Consider the following 17331-nt stretch of genomic DNA (forward strand, 5'->3'; position numbering starts at 1 on the left):
CTGTGCAGAAAGAAAGTAGGAATATTTTATCATTTGCAGCTGTACACCAGGGATATCATTCAGGTCCAGGTCCTTTAACTTATGTATTCTACCAATTAGTGGCAAGGTGAGCACAATGAAACTACAGCGAGTTCACATGTCAACTCTGTCTTTATTTTGTTAATGGATTTGTCAGACAGTTGCTCTTGTCTGCTCTCTATCTGCTATCAAGGTGGTGATTTCCTTCGTATCCTATGCACTGCTTAACTCAAACAACACTTTTTCTTTGCTTAGTTTCAGCCATGGCTTCTTTACCAGTGATATTATTTCTCATGACTCTGCTGCTGCCATCAATACTCACTGAAGGAACGGTGAGTTTTACATGGATAATTATCTCAGATCAAACTGAATTTTTTAAAATGCTACACTAAATGAGTATACTGAAACACTGATGGTATAGTTGGTTACAGCATTCTCGCTGCAGGCTTGGAGCACTTAAAAGGGCAATGAAAATAGAGAGTAAATTTGTACCCTCTAGCACTGGTAGCTCTTTTACCCACTAGTGACATGTGGGAACTAGACACTTGAAGAGTGTGCTACAAATGTATGATACTTACCAGACATCCAAAATATGCATGAAGGGACCACAGATATGTTGTCAGTGAGTAAAGCATTAAAAGTTGAGTTTAAATATAAAGCTTGTCTTTGATTCTAATTGTGCCACAGTGAAATGAGAGGCAGAGGGAGCAAAATTCATCATCGGCAAAGGACTCATCTCAGATAAGGTTGAATATGAGAACCAATAGAAAAAATTATCTGCTAACTTCTATAGCAAGTAAAGTTACACTGAACCTCAAGAGATGAATAACCCCTCTTTTCTCTGTAGCATGTACACGTTTCTTAATCAAGTTTGATGACATATTGTTCATTCATATTGCACTATGTTTTGGATCCTTTCAGCATTTATTCATTTATTTATTACATATCATTGATTTCTTATTTATATTGATTATTTGGGTATCTCACACCATGCCCAGCAATCATGTTCACCTCCTCTTTTTCTCATGTACTCCCCTTTTTTCGTGACTCCTCAACCACCACCACCCCCAATGATTGAAAAAAAAGATATTTGTGTTTTCTGTTTTTTCACTGCAGAATGGTCAGACTACTACTCCTTCATCCCAAAGAAGGATGAGGCTTTCTCTGCCAGAAACCATCAGCTGAGCAAAGCTGTTAGGTCACCCAGGGAGAGTGGGACCATCTCTCCATTGCCTAAGCTCTTGCCTGTACTTTAGTGTTGTTGGCTTCTGAGGGGTTAGGCCAGCTTTTCACAGACATTAAAGTAGCTTAAGGAATCAACACTGACCATGAACATCCACATATGCTTTGGTGTTAAGAAAGCTGTGGACATCAACATGCCTCTTGGCCATAGGACCACTGACCCACTCATCGCATTGAGGAGCCAAAAAGGCTATGAGCTTCAGTATGCTTTCAGGTGATTTTCCAATGGCACTATCACCTGCACAGAAGAAAAGCCTGAAACAGCACCAAGGGATGAGGAAGGTGAATAGATAGCATACACCCACATGAATCTCAGGCTTCTTTGAGTTCTGGGGCTGCAGCATCAACCACTGACACCAACATGGATTCCAGGGGCACCATGGTCCATAGTGGACATTCCAGGTCGAATCTGGAACATGAGCCTTTCCTCCTGCCCAGAATCAGGGGATGATTCAGACAGGTAAAAGGATTGGCGGCTGAGTCAGTGTCTGCATGAGCTCCAAGCTGTTGTACATTATCCTGCTAACCCTTCTGAGCAGTGACAGCATGTAGACACCTCAGTCCTCTCTCTCTGTTGTCACTGCCATCAGGTTTCCAATCCACCTCTCTCTCTAGCTCACTTAGCACTCTGTTTTACTATCATTCCTACATTTCCATTGCATATCTGTTCCTTGTACTGGTGTTTGGGTGGCTTCCAGCCCTCAAAAAGAACGCTTAAGATGTAATGCTTTAAATATTATTCTCAATATTTTTGAAACTTAGCCCTCCTAATAAAAGCTCCCGTGATACACCTTAGAAAACACATTTCTTGAGATATATACAAACAAGGTAGCATATAAATAGAAAATTATTATTACCTTTACTTTCAGATAACTCATTTTTAGATATGAAATTAATTATGTTTATATTTTGTTTGAGTTTAATCATCAGGTAGAGTGGATGTATATGACTACCTTGGCTTAGACAAATTTCAGTGGTTCTGTAATATAAATTTCTAGAATGTGCATTTATTTTACCAGGAATTTTTATAGTGTCTTAGGCCTATTTGTTGAAGCATACACTATCAGTCCCTGTTCCTGGAAATATTAAATAAAACATAGATATAGACAAAGAGTAAATAATTGCCATGTACCATGGTGAGGCCTATAAAACAGATTTTAAAAAATCAACCCTTGGTCATGGTGGAATGAATAACTCATCTTGAAATATCAGAGAAATTATGGGGCCACAGCCTCTTCTTATCCCACTGTATCTGGTGTAAATACAATGAACAAATCTTATTTTGGTTAGAGTAAGCCTCGTTATAAACAATTGTCTCTACCTTATGTTCTGACACAGACTCTAAAAGTACCCACCATATCTGCTGATCACAAGACAAATCACAGTGCTGTCTTGGAGAAGACTGATTTTCACAGTGAAGAAAATATCACAGAGGTCTTGGAGAGGATACTGTGTGGCTCCCATCAGGACCAAATATTGTTTGAAGACCTGGCCAATGATAATCAACACAAGTTAAGACATTTGCCCTGAGCAAATGTGTTCAGAAACATCCAAGGGTCTTAGGAAATGTCAGTCATGTGGTTCTTACCCTTCTATTTACCAGATTTAGATACCAACAAGACAATTATAAATTTAAACTGTTGCCTTTAGATGAATTCATGAAAGCAGTAGGAAAGGAGTTGACTTCCAGATACTCTAGTTAGGAGCCTCCTGGTGTACTTCCTGCTCTGCCTCTCATTAGGATCTCTTTCAAGTCCTATATTCTATTTACTTAATCACCAAAATAAAGGAGAGTGGAGTCTGTAAATAAACACAATAAATTAGTCTTTATCTTTCTAGTAAACACAAAAATGGCCAGAAGTAGCAAAGCACATGTTCCAAACTAGCTGTGAAAGGAGCAGGCAGATAATAAATAGCATCACTTCAGAACCAATGGCCTCACCTTTCTTTCTTTAAATGCACTTGTTATTTATAGCAAGATTGGTCATGGGCCACTCACATTCCTCCCCATGACAGTCTGAGCAAGCATAACTGGAAATGTTTTATGCTTTGAATTATGAAGATTTGTACTAATAAAATATTAAGTATCATGGTTTAATTCATTAAGTTTGTTGAGTTTTTTTGTTTGTTTCATTCAACTATGTGATACATTTGCTTCCATTCACATCTCACACTCCCTTTTTCCTCTATCTCCAATGAAGTATCAACTCTCTTTCAAATAAGTCAATCTCCAGTCATGTCTTTCTTTTTTCCTGTTTGTGACACAATGGGTATTAATTTTTCTCTCTCATATATGTTGGTATAATGTTCTTTTGAAATGTATACACCTTACACTTGTTCATTCAAATGCTGATTTCTCCCCTCACAGTCTCTGGTTTCAATCCGGGTATTGCATTGTGGTACTTATTCTAAGCATCCTGTCTCAACTTTGTGTAAATAGGCCAAAATAAAGCAAGTAGCCACAATGTTGTACAATGGAGGAGCCAGAGGACAGAAAAGAGGGGAGGAGCCAGAGGGCAGGAAAGGAGTGGGAGGAGAAAGGGCAAGGAGGGAGAGCTGGGAGAACACAGACAGAAATAGAGATCTTGGAACAACATGGAGAGATGGACTGGACCTAATATATCACTAAAAGCAAGTATATGTGGGAAATCTAAATGATAGGAAACTATGAGGGATTGGAGGTTTAGGAGGGAGTAACTATTTCACAACATTGTTCTAGGTTAATTAAATAAACCCAGTCTCTGTGTGGTGATTTAGTTAACAGCAAGCTTTATTAAAAGATAATTAATAGTCAATATTAATCACTACTTACAACACATATAATATATCCAAAGCACAACCTTCCCTATACCATGGGGATTTTTTTCCTACAGGAACAATGATACTTCCAGAAATATATTTATTCTTTGGGATAGTTTTAGCTATCCTGAGATTTTTCTTTTTCCATATAAAACTACATATTGTCTTTTTAAGATCTGTAAAGAACTATGATGGAATTCTGATGAGGATTGCATTGAATCTGCATACTTTTTATTATAGGATGGTCATTTTCACTGTGTGAAATTTACCAATCTATGAGCACAGAAGATATATTAATCTCCTTATATCTTCTTCAGTGTGATTCTTAAAAGAATTAAAGTATCTACCATATAAGCCTTTCTCTTGATTGGTTAGGGTTATCCCAATATATTTTGTGTTGTTTTGAGCTGTGCTGCAGGCTAATGTTTCTGGATTCTTTATTTTTCAGCTCATTCGTCATTTTATACAGGAGGGCTGCTAATTTTTTTTTTTTTGAGTTAATCTTGTATCCAGCCACTATGCTGAAGGTGTTCATCAACTACACACATTTCCTTGTAGAATTTTTGGGTCTCTTATGTATACTCTCATATCTACAAGTAAAGAAACTCTGACTTCTTCAATTTTAATTTGTATATACTCTACCTCCTTCAGTTGTCGTTTTGCTCTAACAAGTACTTCAAATACTACATTGAATAGATACAGGAAAAATGGACAGCCTTACTCGGGAGGCATAAGGAGAGTGCTGCTTACCGCTACATCTGAGCAGGGGATCTAAGTCCTCTCCATGCATGGTCCTTGGTTGGTGCATCAGTCTTTGCAGGACCACGTGTGCTGAGATATTTTAGCTTTGTTGGTCTCCTTGTGAAGCTCCTGTCCCCTCTGTGTCATTCTATTCCTCCTTCTTCCATAAGACTCCCTAAATTCTGCCCAAAGTTTGGCTGTGAGTCTGAACATCTGCTTTGATCCCCTGTTAGGGGATTTCAGAAGACCCTCTATAGTAGGCTCCCATCCTGTTCCTTCTCTGTTATGAACTTGGCTGCCTGCCCTATGATCTCTTGCTCCTGGCAAAAAAAAAAAAGGCAAACAATAAGCTTAAGAAAAGATTTTAAGATTTTAAGAATTTTTAATGTACAGATAGTTCATAAAATGAGACATGACATCACACTTTACATTTACACAGTAAGTCATGTAGGAGTATTTCAGAAGGAAGATGAGTACATCCAGCTAAGTGGTTTTGAGCAGCATCTAGATGTAGGACTTGTCTTGTTGAGAAAAGACATTATGTGCCATGAGCAGAGTTTGACACTTAATGAAAAATGAAACTCCCCGTATAACAAATGTTGGAACGACTGAACATAATTTGAATACACGTGCAATTCAATAGTTGTGTTTGTATTTTCCTATTAAAGAAAAAAAATTGATACCATTATTTAAAAATTGGCAAAACTTCCAATTGTTCTTCACAAAACAGCCATTCTGAGGTTTTTATACATTTATATCTACATATTCTCAACCCTGGCATCCATATTCCTGTACAGTTTTGATGTAAACTATAAACAGGGAATAGCAAATAAGCATGATAAGATATGGCACACAGCAAAAATAAAAGTAAAATTAAAAAATAAATCAAAAAATAAAACCTGAACATTTTCCACACATTTCCCTCTTGAGGACAGAGAAATACAGCTGTGCAGGAAGAAAATAGGGATTCTTGGTCATATTGGAGACATCATTCATGTCCTTCAGCTTAGGTTTTCTTACAATTAGAGGCAAGGTGAGCACAATGAAAATACAGAGACCCTCACATGGAAAGGCTTCCCTTACTATGTAAGTGAATTTGACAGCCAGAGTGGTCTCGGCATGTCTTCTATCAATTTGTTGGTTACCTCTGTGTCCTGTGCACTGCTTAATTTAAGCAGAAATATTTCTTCCTTAGTTTCAGGCATGACTTCTTTCCCAGCATTGTTTTCTCTTTTTGCTCTGCTACTGAGTGTTCACTGAAGGAAGTGTAAATTTTACATGGAAAATTATCTCAGATCAACCTGACAGTTTTGGAAAATGCTACATTAAATAAGAATACAGAAATGCTGATTGTTGCAGCATTCACACTGGGGTCTGGACCACTTACCATGGCTATAGAGATAGGGAGAAAGGTTGTGCACTCAAACACTGGCAGCTATTGTACCCACTACTGATATATGAGAACTGGACACTTGAAAAGAGACATGTGCTACCAATATATAACATGTGCAAGACACCAAAAATGCACATTAAGGGGTTTGAGATATGTGTCAGTGGGTAAAGCATAAAAAGTTGAGTTTAGATATAAAGCTTTATTTTTATTGCAATTATAGGCACTGTGAAATGTGAGGCAGGGGCAGAAGAATCTAAAATCAAACAAAAGACTCTGACTAAAATAAAGTTAAATAATAGAACTAACAGCCAAAATTATCTTATAACTTCTCTAGCATGTGAAGTTGGCTTCAACCTCAACAGATAAATAAGCCCTTCTTCCTCTGTAGCATGTGCATAGTTTCTAATCAAGTTTGAGGGTATATTGTTTGTTTTAATGATTATTTGAGAATCTCACACTGTGCCCCCAATCAGGCTCACCTCCCAGTCATCTCATGCCTTCCCCCCTTCTCCTGTGACCTCCCATCACTCTCCTCCCAAAAAACATTTTTTTAGTGTGGTCCATATACTCACTGGAGCATGGTCAATTTCCTAGGGGAAACCCACGAAGGGAAAAAAGTCTTTCTCTGCCTGCGTCTGAGACAGAAGCCATCAGCTCATAACAGCTGTGAAGTGGCTTCAGTGGAGTAGGGCTGCTTCTCCCTCACCTGACCCTCCTGCCTTTACCTCAGTGTTGTGGTCTGGTGACTGGTGGGGTCACCTCTCCTATAGACATTAACGTGGCTTCAGGCAGCAGCCTTGACCCAGAGCATCCACTTGTGTTTTGGAGGGAAAATATGCTATAGACATCTACTTGGCCCTTGGCCATATCAGGATCTCTGACCACTCATGGCAATCAGGGGTTACACAGACCCTAAGTAGCAACTTAGTTTCAGGTGTAACACATATCAGCATGACTCATCAAGGCAGCAAAGCCTGCAACATCACCTAATCATCAGGCAGGTGCACAGATGTTGTACATCCACTTCATGGAGGCTTCACTGAGGTCTAGGCCAGCAACATAGACCACTGACACCAGCACCAATTCCAGTGGCACTGCGGACAAAGGGGTCCTTCATGGTTGACCAATGCAGAAAATGAACTCTTACTCATTGCCCTGAATCAGAAGAATCCTCCTCGCAAGGCAGAAGGATTGGGGACTCAGTCTGTGTCTGCATGAGGTCCAAGCTGCTGTACTGCATCTTGCCAATATTACTGGGCTCTGACAGCATGTAGAACTTAATCCTCTCTCTCACTTGTTACCACTACCAAGTCAACAGTTCTACTTCTTTTCCCAGCTTAGTTACCACTCTGTTTTTCTATCTTTCCTAGTATTCCATTAAACATCTGTTACTTGCAGTGGCATTTGGGTGGCATCCAGACTGCCCTTAAAAAGAACTCTTAAGACTCTTTCTGACCAGCAGCACAGCAAGATCTGCACAGTGACCAACAGACAGTGCTCTGGATCCTAAAACACCAGCGACTGTGTTTCCCAGGTGAGAGGAAACCCCACAGTGTGGGATTCAATCAGCTTCAGATCACCAAACGAAACAATGGAAGAGGTCCCAGTTCCATCAGGTGCTTGCTCGCCAGCTCAGAGCCACATATACTTGTGCTCTGATCACTGTCCCAGACTGAACTGTGGGCTGGACAACACAAGAGACTGGGATTTCCAGTCGAGAGAAAACCCCATGGTACAGGAAACAATTGGGACTGACCTTAGGTCACCCAGACAATACCTGGAAAAGACCCAGGGCCTGGAGGGCACCCTAAAGCCAGTGCAGAGCCAGGCACACAGGAAGAAATCGATGTATCTGTCAAAGAAAATAATAAATTTAAAAAATTCCTGACACAAGCCATCTAAGACAACATGAAAAAGCAAAACCTAAGAATAATAGGAATAGAGGAAAAAGAAGATTCCCTCCTCCAAGACCCAGAATATATTTTCAACAAAAGTCATAGAAGAAAATTTCCCCAACTTAAAGAAAAGGCCTATAAGAATACAAGGGGCCTAAAGAATACCTAATAAGTTAAACCAGAAAAGAAAATCCTCCCGCCACATAATAATCAAAATAGTAAGTATACAAAACAAAGGAAAAAAATACTAAAAACTGCAAGGGAAAAAAGGCCAAGTAACATATAATGGCAAACCCATCAGAATCACACCTGACTTCTCAACAGAGATTATAAAAGTCAGAAGGGCCTGGACAGATATCATGCATGTTCTCCCTAAGAGAACACAGATGTCAGCCCAGGCTACTATACCCAGCAAAACTCTCAGTCCTCATAGATGGAAAAAAGAAGATATTTTAGGACAAAACAAATTTCAACAATACCTACAAACAAATCCAGCATTACAGAAGACACTAGAAGGAAAAATACAAACAAAGAAAACTAACTACTTTAAAGAAAGCACAGGAAAAAATTAACTTCACTATAGCAAAACAAAAAGTAGCCAAGCACACAAACACACTACCACAGCCAATATCAAAATCAAAGGATCTAAGAGCTAGTGGTCATTAATATCTCTAAACATCAGTGGACTCAATTCTCCAATAAAAAGACACAAAGACTAAAAGATGGATATGTAAACAAGACACAAAAATCTGTTGCATACAAGAAACACACCTAAGTCAAAAAGATAGACATTACCTGAGAGTAAAAGAGCTGGAAGACAGTTTTCCAAGGAAGTGGACCCAAGAAGCAAGCAGGATTGGCCATTCTAATATCTAATAAAATAGATTTTTCAACCAAAATTAAGCAAAAGAGATGAGGAAGGACACTTCATACTCATGAAGGGAAAATTCCACCAGGAAGATAACACAATCCTGAACATCTATGTCCCAAATACAAGGGTAACCACATTTGAAAAAAAAAGAAGCATTAATAAAACTTAAACCACACATAGATCTCCACACATTAATAGTGGGAGACTTCAACACTCCACTCTTAACAAAGTACACGTCAAAAAAAAAAAAAAAAAACAGAAATTAAACAAAGAAACAATAACTCTAACAGAGGTCATCAATCAAAAGGACCTAACAGACATCTACAGAACCTTTCACCCAAACACAAAAGAATTTACCTTCTTCTCTGCACCTCATAGAACCTTCTCCAAAGTAGACGGTGTAGTTAGTCACAAAGCAAGCCTCAACAGATTCAAGAAGATTGAATTAATCTCTTATATCCTATCTGGTCATCATGAACTAAAGCTGGACCTCAATGACAAAAATACCAAAAGGCCTACACAGACATGGAAACTGAACAACTTGTTACTCAGTGACAACTGGGTCAGGGATGAAATAAAGAAAGAAATTAAAGTCTTCCTAGAATTCAATGAAAATGAAGGCACAACATACCCAAACTTATGGACACGCAGAAAGCAGTGCTAAGAGGAAAGTTCATAGCTCTAAGTGCATTCAAGAAGAAATTTGAAACAACTCATTCAAGCAACTTAATGGCTCACCTAAAAGCCCTAGAAACAAAAAAGAAGCAGACACAACAAAGAGGAGTAGATGCCTGGAAATAATCAAACTCAGGGCTGAAATCAATCAAGTAGAAACAAATAAAAAAAATTCAGAGAATCAATGAAACCAAGAGCTGGTTCTTTGAGAAAATCAACAAGATAGACGAACCCGTAGCCAAACTAACTAAAAGGCAGAGAGACACTATCCAAATCAACAAAATCAGAAATGAAAAGGGGGACATAACAAGAGAAAATGGAGAACTCCAAACATTAGGTCTTACTTTAAAAGACTATAAGCCACAAATTTTGAAAATCTAAATGAAATGGACAATTGTCTTGCTCGATTCCACTTGCCAAAGCTGAATCAGGACCAGGTAAATCAATTAAATAGTCATATAACCCCTAAAGAAATAGAAGCAGTCATCAAAAGTATCCCATGCAAAGAAAAGCCCAGGGCCAGATGGTTTCACCACAGAATTCTACCAGACCTTCAAAGAAGAGCTAATTCCAATTTTCTTCAAACTATTGCACAAAATATAAATAGAACGAACATTAACAAACTCATTCTATGAAGCCACAATCACCTTGGTACGTAAACCTCGCAAAGAACCAACAAAGAAAGAGAATTTCAGGCCAATCTCCCTTATGAACATCAATGCAAAAATATTCAACAAAATGCTTGCAAACCAAATACAATTACACATCAAAGACATCATCCACTACGACCAAGTAGGCTTCATCCCAGGCATGCATGGGTGGTTCAATATACAGAAATCCATCAATGTGATAAACAACAAAAACAAACTGAAAGAAAAAAATACATGATAATCTCCTTAGATGCTGAAAAACATTTGACAAAACCCAACATCCATTCATGTTTAAAGCCTTGAAGAGATCATAGATACAAGGCACATACCTAAACATGGTAAAGACAATATACAGCAAGCCTATAACCAATATGAAACTCAATGGAGAGAAACTTAAATCAATCCCACTGAAAGCAGAGACAAGGCAAGCCTGCCTACTCTCTCCATATCTCTTCAACTTTAGTCCCTGAAGTCCTTGCTAGAACAATAAGAATTAAAGGAGATCAAGGGGCTATAAATTGGAAAGGAAGAAGTCAAAGTATCATTATTTGCAAATGATATGTTAGTATACCTGAGTGACCCCAAAAATCGAGGGAACTCCTACAGCTGATAAACACCTTCAGCAAAGTGGCTAGATACAAAATTAACTCAAAAAAAAAATCAGTAGCCCTCCTGTATACAAAAGACAAAAGGTCTGAGAAAGAAATTAGGGAAACAACACCCCTCACAATAGCCACAAAGAACATAAAGTACCTTGATGTGAACTTAACCAAGCAAGTCAAAGAATTGTATGAAAAAAAAATGTCAAGTCTCTGATGAAAGAAATAGAAGATATCAGAAGATGGAAAGATCTCCCATGCTCATGGCTTGGCAGGATTAACATAGTAAAAATGGCTATCCTACCAAAGGCAATCTATAGATTCAATGCAGTTCCCATCAAATTACCAACACAATTCTTTACAGATCTTGGAAGAAAAACTCTCAACTTCATATAGAATAACAAGAAAATCAGAATTGCTAAAACAATTCTCTACAATAAAAGATCTTCTGGAGGTATCTCCAACCCTGATCTCAAGCTGTACTATTGTAATACCAGGATCACGGGACCCTCAGAGACCACCAGGAGACGACTCAATGGAAGAGCAAGAGAGCTTTATTACAATCAAATTCAGGACCCAAGTCTCACTGACACAGCAGTAGAGAAGTGGGACCCCGAGCCCTGAGTGAGCAGGGTTTTAAAGGGAAAGACTGTAAACAGGGGGATTCCATGATAGCAAGCAGGGGAGTTAATCACAGTTGCCATTCTTCTAAACTACATCTGGAACATTGGGGAGAAATTTCCCAACCGATTCCCAACTAATAGCTGCCAGGGGAGATTGTCTCTATTTTTCACGAAATAGTTGTTCTGTGATATTTCCTGGAGGCTGTTGCTAGGAGAGCTAACTTAGTTTTCTACCAGGGGCACATTCTGTGATATTTCCTGATATCTGAGTTAAGGTCCCAAGCAAGATGGCTCTTAATTTCAAAATGGAGTACCCAGGCTAAAATCAACTCTGCACTATAAAGCAACAATACTAAAAACTGCATGGTACTGGCATTGAAACAGAAGGGTGGATCAGTGGCATTGAATAGAAGACCCTGAAATAAACCCACACACTTATGGACAACTGATTTTTGACAAAGATGCCAAAACCATTCAATGGAAAAAAGATAGCATTTTCAACAAATGGTGCTGGTCTAACTGGATGTCTACATGCAGAAAAATGCAAATAGATCTATACTTATCACCCTGCACAAAACTAAAAGTCAAGTGGATCAAAGACTTCAACATAAAACCAGACACACTAAACCTGTTGGAAGAAAAAGTGGGAAAGACCCTAGAACTCATTGACACAGGAGACAACTTCCTGAACAGAACACCAACAGCACAAGCTCTTAGAGCAACAATCAATAAATGGGACCTCATGAAACTGAAAATTATCTGTAAAGCAAAGGACATTCTTTTCAGAACAAAACGACTGTCTACAGATTGGGAAAGTATCTTCACCAACCCTATATCTGACAAAGGGCTAATATGCAGAATATATAATAACTCAAGAAGTTAAAAGGCAACAAATCAATTAATCCAATTAAACAATGGAGTACAGAGCTAAATGGAGAATTCTCAATAGAAGAATATTGAATGGCAGAGAAACACTTAAAGAAATGTTCAAAGTTCTTAGTCATCAGAGGAATGCAAATCAAAATGACCCTGAGATTTCACCTTACACCCATCAGAATGGCTAAGATCAAAAACTCAAGTGACAACACATGCTGGAGAGGATGTGGAGAAACCATTTTGGAAATCAATCTGGTACTTTCTCAGACAATTAGGAATAGCAGTTCCTCAAGATCCAGCTATACCACTCCTAGGTATATATCCAAAAGATGCTTAAGTATGCAACAAGGACATTTGCTCAACCACATTTGTAGCAGGATTATTTGTAATATCCAAAAGATGGAAACAACCCAGATGCCCCTCAGTTGAGGAATGGATACAGAAATTGTAGTACATCTCCACAACGGAATATTACTCAGCAATAAAAAACAAGAAAATCACGAAATTTGCAGGTAAGTGGGAGGAACTAGAAAAGATCATCCTGAGTGAGGTATTCCAGAAGCAGAAAGATACACAGGGCATATACTCACTCATAAGTGGATATTAGATATATAATATAGGCTAAACATACTAAAATCTGTACACCTGAAGAAACTAATCAAGGAGTACTCTGGCTAAGTTGCTCAATCTCCAATCAGAAAGGCAAAGAGGATGGTCATCAAAAGAGGGAGGAAACAGGGAACAGGACAGGAGCCTATCATAGAGAGCCTTTGAAGGGCTCTACCTTGCAGGGTATCAATGCAGATACTCAGACTTATAGACAAACTTTGGGCAGATTAGAGAAAATCTTATGAAAGAAGGGGGAGATAGATCTGGAGAGGACAGGAGCTCCACAAGGAGAGCAACAGAACCAAAAAATATGGGCATGAGGGTCTTTTCTGACACTGATACACCAACCAAGAACCATTCATGGAGAAAACCTAGAACCCCTGAACAAACATAGCCCATGGCAGTTCAGTGTCCAAGTGGGTTTCATAGTAATGGGAACAAGGACTGTCTCTGATATGAACTGATTGGCCTGCTCTTTAATTACCTCCCCTTGAGGGAGAAGCAGCCTTACCAGGCCATAGAGGAAGACAAGGCAGCCACTCCTGATGAGACCTGATAGAGGAGGATCAGAAGGAAGGAAAAGAAGACCTCTATCAGTGGACTTGGGGAGGGACATAGGTGGAGAAGGGGGAGGGAGGGTGGAATAGTATAGGGAGGAGGGAGGGAGCTATGGGGGGATGCAAAGTGAATAAACTAATAAAAAGAAAAAGGAAAAAACAGATACTCTTAAGATGCTATATTTTTTTTTCAACTTCAAAATCATCTTTTATTAGGCAAATAAAGCACTATCTCTCACCTCCAGGTAGGTGATTCTATGTTTTTTTTTAATTTTTTATTAATTACACTTTATTCATTTTGTATCCCCCCATAAGCCCCTCCCTCATCCCCTCCAGATCCCACCCTCCCTCCCCTTTCTGCATGCATGCCACTCCCCAAGTCCACTGATAGGGAAGGTTCTCCTCTTCTTTCTGATCTTAGTCTATCAGTTCTCATCAAAAGTGGCTGCATTGTCCTCTACTGTGACCTGGTAAGGCTGCTCCCCCCTGAGGGGGAAGTGATCAACGAGCAGGCCAATCAGATTATGTCAGAGGCAGTCCCTCTTCCCATTACTATGGAACCCACTTGGACACTGAACTGCCATGGGCTACACCTGTGCAGGGGTTCCAGGTCATCTCCACGAATAGTCCTTGGTTGGAGTATGATTTTCTGGGAAGTTCCCTGTGTTCAAATTATCTTGTTCTGTTGCTCTCCTTGTGGAGTTCCTGTCCCCTCCAGCTCTTACTATTTCCCACTTCTTACATAAAATTCCATTCACTCTGCCCATCAGTTGGCCATCAGGCTCAGCATCTGCTTTGACAGTCTATACTGCAGAAGCTTTCAGAGGCCCTCTGTGGCAGGTTTCAAGGTTGTTTCCTGTTTTCTTCTGGCTTTCAGAGGCCCTCTGTAGCAGGTTCCTAGGTTGTTTCCTATTTTCTTTTTCTTCTGATGTCCATCCTCTTTGCCTTTCAGGATGGGGATTGAACATTTTAGTTAGGGTCCTCTCTTTTGTTTAGTTTGTTTAGATGTACAGATTTTAGTGGGTTAATTTATATTGTATGTTTATATGAGTGAGTATATACCATGCATGTCTTTTTGCTTCTGGGACAACTCACTCAGGATGATCCTTTCCAGGTCCCACCATTTACCTGCAAATTTCATGATTTCCTTATTTTTCATTGCTGAGTAATACTCCATTGTATACATGTACCACAGTTTCTGCATCCATTCTTCAGTTGAGGGGCATCTGGGTTGACCATGTTTGTAGCAGCTTTAGCCAGAAGCTGGAAAGATGCTATATTTTATAAATTATTCTCAATATTATTCTTAATAATGTCTGCCTTCACATTAAAAGCTCCACTGCACTCACTCAAAATCTCTTCAGAACAATTTTTTATACAAAACAAGATAACATATAGGTATACAGTTACTATTACCTTTTCACTCAGAGAATTTATTTTCGACTTTTGAAATAAATTATCTTTATATTTTACTTGAGTTTAATTGTTTAGGGGAAACAGTATGTGTTTAACAACCTTGGCTTAGACAAAAACGCAATGGTTCTGTAATGCAAATGTCTAGCCTATGCAGTTTTTCTCTTCATTTTTTTTAAAGCCTCATCCCAGCCTCCTCCTTCTTTTCCTCCCAGTCTCACCACATGCACCATCCCCATCTCCTCCTCTACATCTCCTTCTCCCTTCATATTCTATGGAAGGAGAGACCCCAAGGGGTACCAACCCACCATGGTACCTAAAGTCACAGCAGGACTAAGTATATCTTCTCCCACTGAAATAATAAAATATTGCTCTTACCCATAAGCCATAACATTTCTGTGTAAATTCAACATTCTCCTTGTTCAGACAATTCACAAGCATATTCCTACCCCTGTGCTTGATCCCCACACACATAACTACAAGATAATACATCATCTTGAACCAGCGATAATAGCTCATCAGTTGAATTTCTACCACTTACCTGAACAAAATAAGAATGAGCCACTTCAACAGATCAATTTATTCATCCCTAATAGATTAGAAGATTTTTCTGTTAATATTTGAAAGTTAGGTGTTGAGCATCCCTGCAGGATTTGATGGAAATCTGTGAAATAATCCTGGTAGAGTACTGAGTGGGATACCTGCTCTTGCATTAGCCAAACCCTGTCTAACTTCTGATCACAAAGAGGCCAGAGTTTCCTGAAAGTCCAGCGCAAGTCATGAGCTCAGGGCCTCTTCACATCATACTGTATCTTTTGTAAATATAATGAATAGATCTTCTGTTTCTTTCTGGAATCCTTGCTATAAACAATTGCCTCTATCTCAGATTCTGACACAGACTTGAAAAGAACCCACCATATCTACTGATTACAAGACAATTAACACTGCTGTCTTAGACAAGACTGACTACCAAGGTGAAAGAAATTTCACTGAGGCCTTGGACAGGATATTCTGTGCCTCCCATCAAGACCAAACATTGTTTGAGTACCTGGCCAATGATAATCAACACAAATTAAAACTGTCTAAAATCTTGACTTCCCAGAGCAAATGTTGTGCTCAGGAGCATCAGATGAACCTAGTAAATATCAGTCATATGGCCCATATGCTTTAAGAGACCACATTTGAGTACAAACAAGACAGTTATACAGAACAAGCCTTGTACATGTTCAATGAATTTTTGCACTCCATGAGAAATACCTTGATATCCAGATAGGGTTAAGTAGGGACATCCTAGTGTCCTACTTGCACAGGCTCTTATTAGGCTCTCTTTGCTTGACGGAAATACGGGTTATTTCCAGGTTCTGGCTATTATGAATAAAGCTGCTATGAACATAGTTTAGCAAATGTCCTTTTATTAAGATGAAGCGTTTCTGGCATATAACTTTTGGGTAAATACATCTTTGGGTATAGCTGGAACTGGAGGTAGAACTACTTTTTAATTTTCTGAGATGGCACCAGATTGATTTCCAAACTGGTTGTACAAGTCTGTAATCCCACCACCAGTGGGGAGTCTTCTTCATTCTCCATATCCTCACAAGCATGTTCTGTCATTTGAGTTTTTGATCTTAGCCATTCTGATGGGTGTAAGGTGAAATTTCAGGATCGTTTTGATTTCCGTGATGACTGATGAGGTCAAGCATTTTTTTTTTAAGTGCTTCTCTGCTATTCAATATTCAGGTGTTAAGAATTCACTGCTCAGCACTGCACCCATGTTTTCATTGTGTAATTTAGTGTTAATTAATTGTTATTTAATTGTTGCTGTTTAATTTTTTGAGTTTATTATATATCATGGATATTACCACTTTCTCAGATATGGAGTTGGTGAAGATCTTCTCCTAATATTTAGGCTACCATTTTGTTCTACTGACAGTATCCTTCATCTTACAGAAGCTTTCCAATTTCATGAAGATCCATGTATTGTTTGTTGATCTTAGAGCCTGAGCTGTTGGTGTTTCTTCTGGGCCCGTGAGTTCAATGGAGGTTCCTACTTTCCCTTAGTATAGATTTATTGTTTATGGTTTTATGTTAAAGATTTTGATCCACTTGGATTTGAGTTTTGTATAGGGGAAGAAACAGGAATATATTTGCATTTTTCTACATGTGGAAATCCAGTTTGACCAGCACCATTTGTTGAAGATTCTTCAGTTTTCCGTGGTATGATTCTGGCTTCTTTGTCAATTATCAAACATCCATAGGTGTGTGCATTTATTTCTGGGTCTTCAGTTCTATTCCATTGATCAAGCAGTCTGTTGCTATGCCAATACCATGCAGTTTTCATTACTATTGTTCTGTCTCCAGAAGATCTTTTAC

This window comes from Psammomys obesus, unplaced genomic scaffold, assembly GCF_907164565.1.
Source record: "Psammomys obesus unplaced genomic scaffold, mPsaObe1.curated_primary_1811, whole genome shotgun sequence".
Lineage (NCBI taxonomy): Eukaryota > Metazoa > Chordata > Mammalia > Rodentia > Muridae > Psammomys > Psammomys obesus.